The sequence below is a fragment of the Fulmarus glacialis genome, unplaced genomic scaffold (assembly GCF_000690835.1).
Source record: "Fulmarus glacialis isolate BGI_N327 unplaced genomic scaffold, ASM69083v1 scaffold45115, whole genome shotgun sequence".
In the NCBI taxonomy this organism is placed as follows: domain Eukaryota; kingdom Metazoa; phylum Chordata; class Aves; order Procellariiformes; family Procellariidae; genus Fulmarus; species Fulmarus glacialis.
This window is the reverse complement of record NW_009215815.1, coordinates 21,484-29,612: the sequence shown is the minus strand read 5'-3', so window position 1 is coordinate 29,612 and position 8,129 is coordinate 21,484.

The window sequence follows — 8,129 nt, the reverse complement described above, 5'->3', positions numbered from 1 at the left end:
TCCCCTTCTGCGTGACCCTGTTCCTAGCAGGTCACCTCAGCATGAAAAATCGCTTGTCTCCACAAGTCTATGCAGGGCCAGATCCCAATTTTGGCTCCCTACAATTACTCCTGCTCTATTTAGTGACGTAGGCCTTAGTGTTGAAATGTTCACTGGTTCCAAAGGTCCTTGGAAGACAAACTCCTGTTTTCAAACATCACTGCAAATCCTGCCTGGAAGCTCAGAGGATGAAGGCTCCTCGAGGATTCAGGCACTCCTGAAGATGAGTGGGAAGGTGGGAACCAAAAGTGCTGATTTCTGATCCCGTCACGTCCTGCCCTCATTGCCGTGGCTGATGCTCCCCTACTCTGTTCAATGAGAACGCTATCATTTTGGGGTTTTTTTGGTCGTTTTTTTTAATTCACCAGGATACAACATGAAACAGAGGTGATTTGGGTTGTGAGCTGTCAGTGGGCTGCCCGTCAGTCACAATGGATGTCTTGTGTCTTGGTCGCTGTCAGTTGGTATTGCAGGAGCAATTATAATGGTTTATATGTGCTGTACCGCAGGGCCTCAACCCAAAAAGAGAGACTCTGTTCTGATGTTGACAGGTTCGGCGAGCCACGGTGATTTAATGGTAACTTTAACGCCTGGTCAATGTGAGATTGAATTAATGTTGCTATGGTAGTGGGGTTCGCAGCACCCGAGTGTTGCTGAGCAATGGAAAAACTGGCAGGTGTCAGAGCAGAAGGGGGCTTCTCTGCAAACGATAAATCATTAGAAGTGTTATAGCGTATTTGGTAAATAGACTAAGAAGTTGAAGCAAAGCTAAGACACCGCTATACAACCAGAGGTGTTCAAGAAACCACTGTGTGCTCTAGCTTCGTATAATTAAATAGCTGCCCTGTTTCGACCCAGAGGTGGTTAATCTTCAGCAGCAGATGAACCACTTTATTTACAATAGGCAAAGGCAGCCTGCAAAGGGCTTCGGTTAGATGCAGAAATCATATTGTCAACAAGAATAATACTTGATTACTAAGAGCTGGAGTCCTGGCCAGGAACAACACATCTTCAAGTTTACGCCCTTATGATCAGAAGGATAATCTATTCATAATCCAGTTTTTAGGAAGAGTAACTGGAAAAGCAGTCCGTGAGCAGCTGAGACTGCATTCTGCTGGGTGCCGTTGGTGAAAGGATGTATTATCACAGTCCTCAGCACTTAATCATTAAGTGGAATACACAAAAATAGCCAGGAAAGTTGCAGGCTGTGCTGAATGGGTTGAAAGGTTGTGGGAACATGTTCTGGCACAGCCTCGTGCTGTGGTGAGACACACGATGAGGGGGAAGGGGAGGGAGCATTTCGGCGGGCCTGGGCAAAGGGGAATATACTCTTGTTTCCATACAAACCATCTTCTCTCCTTCTGTCTTTCACTCAGCATCATTTTGCTTCCTGAAGCAGAAATAATTCCCATTACTCATTTAGGGTAAGATTTTTCTAATGCGTATAATGTGGACATGTCTCAGCTGCAAATCTACAGTCCTGCTCAAACACTGGGAAAAAGCTTTAGTATATTACACAATAAAGTATTTGTAAACACAGATGACTTGAGTTTAAGAGGAACTTTGGTCAGCTCAAAAATAAACCAATACAGCATTACAACATGACAACAAAGGAGCCAGGCAGGGAACCTGCCTGTGGCTTTTAATAAAACCACCACCGACTCAAGAAAAAAACAAGCCCCGTCGCTGGAGCGGGTAGGAGAGCAGGTACCCCAAGGAAATTATGATGAAGAGCCACTTGGTTGGCTACCTGTGATATATATTAAGAAAAGGCCCGTAAAAAACAGTCATTGTGCCACAGTTAGCCGCTGTGCTGCCAGACCAGCCAAGGCATGAATACTAATGCTGCCCTCAGCTGCCATAGAAATTGTCTCTCTGCATAAGAGCAATGAAGACCTTTTGTCCTTAACTCACTTGTGGCAGGACTAAGCCACGAGCTCCAGCTGCATCTGCAATCAGACAAGCTCTGCTTAGCAGCACTGAACTCGCAGCATTATATTTAAAACTCACTCTTCTCCGCCTCCCAGGGAGAAAATGAAAAAGGAGGCTGCTCACACGTTCTTTGGTAGGGGTGGCCCCGAGGTGGTGTCCCTGCTGGGTGTGCAGCAAGCAGATAAAAGCACAGCCAGAACATGCTTTTCTGAGCACTTCGGCTGTGCAAGCGCAGCGGGGGACCCATAGGCCCTCCCCGAGGGGCCGCGGGGCAGTGACAGGGACAGAAGGCAGTGGGAGACGGTACGGGCGATGCGGGGCTGTGCTGACACTGGCGGAGGCATGGGGACGCAGGCACAGCCCGAGAGACCCGCTGGGGCCAGGGGTGCGGCGACGGCGGGAAATACCCCCCGTTACCGTGGGTCTGCGTGCGGTGGGAAAGTGGAGCAGCACAATTTTGTACAAATCCGGAAGCGAGCGGAAGCCTTTCTCACTCGACAGGAAGGCGAGGGCTCTGCCACCGGCCAGCAGCAGCAGCAGTTCCTTCAGCCTTGGACGGGCAGCAGCGTGTCAACAGCCAAACCACAGGTTGTGTTACGCACCGCTGGAGCCGTTCTCGGAGTCACTCTTTTTTACCTGATATGGCTGGGGGTGCTGAGACAAAAAAATGAAGAAATTCATTTTCGTGGAGAAAAGTTTTCCTGCTGCCTTCATGCTTGAGAGTATCCTCGGGTTTATGTAATGCCACTCACCCAGCAGCCTCGTGTCACTTTCTTGAAGGATCGCCTACGTGGTGGAGTTACTGCAGAGCTGTTACTTCAGAATAGCCGTTTCTGAACAACGCTGTGCAAAACCAGGCTTGTTCTGAAACAAGAAAACCTTATTCTGGTTGATCTTAATACTCTGTCAAAACTGATTTCTTTCAAGAGTGGATTAGGTTAAATCAGACCAAGCGGAAGAAGAGTGCCCACACACAGAAGGATCAGGAACAGCCTTCAAACTCACACCCTCTCTTAATCGGGGTGAATTGGCAAGCATGGACAACTGTCCCATTGCACAGAGAACTATAGTATATAGATAGGAGTCTGATATGAAGGCGCAGCGTGGGCCTCCCAATCCCTACTCTTTCTTCTAAGTATATAACAATTGGGCGAAGATTAGTTTCTCCTGTCGGTTGCATCTCTTATGCAATGTACTTTGTTCCTTTAGTTTTATTCTTACGTTAATTATTTTTTCTCCTGCTAACTTCTGCGAACAGCAGCTTTCTCTTTATCACCCCAGTCTGGCTTCTCAAAACAATTGCATGTGTACCGACAGCTGATTCCTTATGACGCAACACTTCCAGTTTTCATGTAACCACCTTGCTGTCAACTACCTGCAGCAAATCAGAGTCTATTCAAGCAAATCAGAGCTCATTGCATTTGTCAGTTACATGTTGTTTTCAAGAATCCAGTGGATCTCTTGATCTCACAGTGTACACACTGTCAACTTCCTCCATCAGTAAATCCATGAAAATTAGCAGAACAAAAATAATGGTGACACTGAATAATTCAGTAATACACTGACAATATCTGCTAAACTCCTGTCAACACAGCCTACTTTGCTGTCGCTGCAGCATACAGTGGAACCAGCTTTACAGTTCTATGGACTATTATTAGTCTGGTTTTCAGATACTTAACACCTTTTGCAAGAACAGGAATAGAACAATAAACTGAGATTTTTATTATAATGATGTTACAACTAGAAGGATAAAACCCCAACCAAACAAGAGTATACTGATATTTTGTCGCAGTTATAGGTAAGTCATGTAAGAACGATCAGCTCTACTAGGTCAGCTTAGTCTTTGCTGCTTGGATTTGTGTCCATGTCCTCCTCTGCCACGCTCACACCAATACGATGTGAGAGCACACTTACGAGGCAACCAGGGAGTTACATAATTTATGACCCAAATAAAAAAAATCCAGGCATGGTACAGAAGTGGATGGCTGAAGACACTTCACCTAACAATTCAGCCATTCTTCTTTAGACAAGAGGGCAGAAGTAAATCATAAAGCTGAGTCCTTGAGGTGAAGGAAAGACACAGAGCGGCTTTGTGTTAATACGAGTGGAGCTACTACTGTGACACCTTAATGTGAAGGAATGAAGCACTTAGCTGTTTTACTCAAGCTTGAGAAATATTTTGGGTTTTGTGTGTAGAGTCTATTTAGCTCATGAAAGAGGAAAACAAGAGGTGGTTCAGTCTCATGTCTGGGCTTCCTACATACTGGATAAAAGATCTATAGTAGTAGAAATATCTTTAACCCAGACCAAAAAGTGAACAATCTGAGCTAACAGGTGAAAGGCAAAGCTAAACAAATGCAAAATGTAAGTTAGTCAGAATCTTTTCACAGTATTTCACTTCTAGAATAATTTATGTACAACTGTTTTCACTTGAAGCCTTTAAATCAAGACTGAACAACTTCAAAAATAAGAAGTGCTGTAGCTTAAACAGAGTTAAAGATACCATGCTGAAATTATTAAGACAGGGTATTTGGACTTCATTATACATAGTCCTTTCTGATCTTTAAGTCTATGTCTAGTTGCATAAGCCTGGAGTAATGGGTCTTCCTGTTGTAATCTAGCTGTACTTTTAGTCCCTGGAATTTTTCCATAATGCGCAAATTAAGATGGAAAGTTATTTATTCTGATTTAAAAATATATATAATTCAGATTGAAGCTTAAAAATGAAATGTAATCCTTGATTATAATTTTGCTTTTTCCCTTCTGGGTTCATGCTGTCCTCGTATTGTTGTGCACATTTCTATAAAACAATTGACATAAAATGTTTCTTCTTAAGTTATTTTAAAATAAATTACGTACGGGCTCCTTCATGTTTGCTTTTTCCTCTTCCTTGCTTTCCATCGTATTTGCATTTTGTGCAGTGCAGATGGAGAGCACTCGGTTATGGTCAAAGCTATTCTTTGAAGGATGGCACATGGACACTGTATAGTAGCAGAATGTATTTTATTTATTGTAGAGGGGCCATACACAAATCAGAAGGAGGAAAAAACGCAAGCCATTGGGTTCTGTTTTTCTGTGTAGAGAAACAAAGGGTGATAATTTCCACTTACTTGGAAAACTGTTTAGGTCAGCTTCAGGAGGTAAAGAATGAAATTTGATTGTAATGGACCTGAAGATGAACGCTATTTCCCATTTACTGCCAAACCAGTATTGGCTATGAAAAACTCTTAATATTTGACCTTGAGGAACCTTTTAAGAGGCATTCTGGATGCAAGGCCTACACGTAAACCCTTGAATATGGCAATACCTCTAGCCAGCTACCAAATGCTTTTGGCAAATCCCTGGCTGGAAAGCATCTATTTCTAAACAAAATTTGTTAAGAAATTATATAGCATGTACAGGTAGCACCTAGGACATTTTTCAATGCCACAATAGTATGTTTTTCTTTAACCTCTGTAGGTCAGTTTACATGGTACCCTGATGGTGGCATGGACTCTCAAAGGTAAGATGGCAGGAGATTTCAGCCATGGTCAATGGCCGCAGAAACAATGGTACCAAAGGAAGACTTTAGTGCACTCCCTGACCAACAAGAAGCTACCAACTCTACACATCAAGAGGTAGTTTGACAGAACAGTTCCCTCAGTGGCAATGCTGTCCCCACACCCTCGCTTCTGTCCCCTCAACAGTTTCGGTATAACTAGCTGCTGAGTCAGGGAACTGAGGCAATTAAATTTTTGGTTTTCTTTGTAGTTAGCTTCCCCAAGGGATTCTTAAGTCAGTGCTGTTACCAGAAGAAATGCTTGCCAAAGCTTGCTGACCATGCATCTGTACAGATCCTGGGAGTGCCTCTTCAGTTTTGCCAAGCCAGGTTAGCTCAAGTCACTGTCAAACTGCTGTTAAACTAAACTGGTTGACTGCTCATAGCTGAGCAGTGTGAGGCATAATTTCCAACAAAGCAGTAGTAACAACTATTGGAAATAGTACCATCATAAACTGCCGTGGTCATTCCCAAATCCCACTTGGCAATTAGAAGGTAAACACTGAGGACAGAGACAAGACATCAGTAAGCCATATCATCTGCATGGAAAAACCTGCAAGATACATAAGGTGGGGTTTACATATATACATAGTATTTGGGAATAATATCTCAAAAGGCTTAATTGGATTATAAAACATGGAGTACAGAGTTTCTGTAAATCCTTTAGAAGGAAAGGTAATTCAGAGGTATAGCTTGCTGACTCAAAACAAGAGCTCAGTTCTTTGAATACTTAGTTCAGCAAGTGTCTCAGGTAAAGACAGCCCTGGTTATCTTAAACCACTGGACATACAATTTGTATGGGCAATTCTTCTATGCTTTTGTAATCATGATTTTATCACAATAAAGTCAAGGCAGTTGGACATAGAAGAATATAAGTTTCAGTTAATTCTCCTAGGCTCTGAACCAAGTTGACGTCAGCTTAAGATGAAAGAAATTATGCCTGATTGTCCATAAAACAAGTTATTTCACTAAAAAAGTACTATTTGTAAGGAGAAAATCTCACATCTCCACACAATATTATTCATCCAAGCGGTAACCCATTAGTGTAAATCATCTCTAGGTAGCCATTTACAAGATATAGGAGATAATGGTTTGGCTGCAGAACATTTCTGGAGGAGGAAAATATTGTGAAAGAAGTGGAGGAACATGAAATCCTATTGTTGAAATGTCTGACGACTCTCATGTACTTTAGTAGGGTCCACATCTCCTTATTCTGCAACCTGTTATTTACAAACTGCATGGAAGAATTCTGCATGAAAAACTGACTGTAGGCAAGGCAGCTTGTACCCCACACAGTTGCTCTAATAATTAAGACAGAATTCAATACCAAACCTACTTATTTTGGGTTATGTTTCTACTACTTCCATCTACCTCAATATCCAGAAGTAGGTTAAAATTAAACTAACAGATTTTTTATATTCCTGTTTTGCCAAAGATACTAGATCTATTCAGGCAATCAGTTTTTTAAAATCCTTTTTTTTTTAAACAAGAACTATAAAAAAATGCCTGAAGCACTACATTACCTTTCCCACTTTCCTAATGGCATCTCCTCAAAGCACATGGGATGATGGCCTGTAATTCAGTAAACAGAAGAAAGTTGTTCTGGCCCCTATATGTACTCGAGTGCTCCTGCTAAAAGATGCAACTTGATGGTGACTACTTGTCTTCTTTTAAAAAAGCACACTACACATTTACTTTTGCTTTGTAGCTGTAAGAGACCTTTCACAAAAGCCAGTTTCTCTCAAGTCATTTATTTCCTTGCAAAATACAATCTACAACATAAAATACAAACCAGCATGTTTTCCTCTAATCCCTTTCAGCTACCGTACTATTCAATGCTACTGTAAAGTAGGTGTGAAAATTTCAGATGGAAAACATGAGTTAGTTGGATCACATCCCCTTCAAATACCTCAATTCTTTTGCAGTACAAAAACTCAATAGGGATTCAGAGGTTTGGTTTGGTCTGGTTTCTTTTTTTTAAAAAGCTCATAGGAACTATTATGCCAGAAGACAGAGTAAATGCTCCAACCTAAGATGAGGATCTTCTACTAGCTCCCCCTGGGGAAAGCATGACTGTGCAATTAGTATCATTAGCCAGCAGGACAGTGATCTCATTTCAGTGACCTTGTTCTATCAGCATCAGTGATGACTTACAACAGCAAAGCATTTAATATTAATATGTAAACTCTGTCTAGTGCTTTCTAAAATGTCAAGTGCCCCTCCCCCAATTTACAAGCTATTATTTTATAGATACTGTATTATAAAAGTGTTACAAAGTTATGTTATAAGCAGTTACTAATGCCTTTCCTACAGGCTGAATCTGTAAGAGATGACCGAGCAACCAGCTGTTATGGGATGCCTATTTGGGATATATCAAACTAATTTTTCTAACACACCTTGCCAGTATTTTATTTCAGAGAAGTGACAAGCTGTTGGCCTCAACAGCTGTAGTGCTGATGGTTCAAGAGCCAGCTACATCGGTAAATACAGAAGTTTTCAGACTGGGAGAAGAAAGGGGATGGCAAGAGAAGTACAGGCATTACGTACTTGATTATACTTTGTCTCCTCTTAAGACTATCGGATGGACACAGGGTGTTTAAAAGTCTTCTATATTCACTTA